Source organism: Orycteropus afer, unplaced genomic scaffold (assembly GCF_000298275.1).
Source record: "Orycteropus afer afer isolate SDZICR_OR568_19922 unplaced genomic scaffold, OryAfe1.0 scaffold00031, whole genome shotgun sequence".
In the NCBI taxonomy this organism is placed as follows: domain Eukaryota; kingdom Metazoa; phylum Chordata; class Mammalia; order Tubulidentata; family Orycteropodidae; genus Orycteropus; species Orycteropus afer.
In genome coordinates this window covers 17,899,414-17,900,641 of record NW_006921618.1, presented here as the reverse complement: position 1 = coordinate 17,900,641, position 1,228 = coordinate 17,899,414, and positions in this window count along the sequence as shown.

Genomic DNA, 1,228 nt, shown 5'->3' with positions numbered 1-1,228 from the left:
AAAAATGATGCTTTATTCCACCTAAAGCCCTTTATAAGCCCTAGGAAATCCTTTGTTGGGGAGGGACAGGAGGAGAGCATCGGTGAAAGTGTCTCTCTGTCTCTCCCTGGTGAGCCCCTCCCCTCTCCTTTCTCTTTCATAAACTTCGGTTCTTGTGGGCATTTTAGCCCTCCTGTTCAGTTCTTTGTCAGTAGAAGGCAAAGACCCCTGCTCGGGATCACAGGGACCACGGTAACGTTTTTAAATCTTGAAGGAAATAATTAGTGGAGTTACAAGCTAAAAATACAGTACTACTGGTTGCATGTTTGCCCATGGAGATACCATCACCAGAGATCTTTATTTCTTCATACAAGTTCCAGTTGCTGTCTAGTTCCTTTAATTTCTACCAGAAGCTTTTCCTTTCACATTTCTCATAAAACAGGTCTAGTGGCAACAACTCTCCTAGTTTTTGTTTATCTGGGAATGTCTTCATTTCCTCCTTGTGTTTGAGGAAGGATATTTTTTTGTGTATATAGTTTTTTTGAGTTTTTTTTTTTGTTGTTGTTCTTGCTGTTTATTTATTGTTTTAATTCCAGTGCTTGAAATATGCCATCCCACTCCATTCTGGCCTCCATGGTTTCTTATGTGAAATTAGCTGTTAATTTTATTGAGGATCCCTTATACATAATAAGTCATTTCTATCTGTCTGCTTTCAATATTCTCTTTGTCTTCTTCTTTCAACAGTTTGATTATAATATGTCTCAGTGTGGATCTCTTTGAGTATATCCTACTTGGAGTTCATTGAGCTTCTTAGATGTATAGATTCATATCTTTTATCATATTGGGAACTTTCCAGCCATTATTTCTTTTCTTTCTCTCGTCACTTTCCAAATCTCCAATACTGGTCTGCTTGACAGTGCCCCTTAGGCTCTGTTCACTTTTCTTCATTCTTTTTCTCTCTGCACCTAGATTGGATAATTTCACTTGTAAAACTAAAGATAATTAAATTAGCCTTTCAGGGGTTTGTAGTAGGATTAAGTTAGAAGACGTTTGTAGAAGGTTTACCATAGGGCCAGCACAGGTACACAAATTCAATACTTGGAAGTCACAGCTGAATAGATGATATTCCTGGGCTCAGAAAGGCCAGGACCAAGGGATATGACTATCCAGCATTTTAAATATTTTATTTTTATATATTGGAATAATTTAACATGTAGAAAAGTACAGAGAATAATAATGAGAATACAAA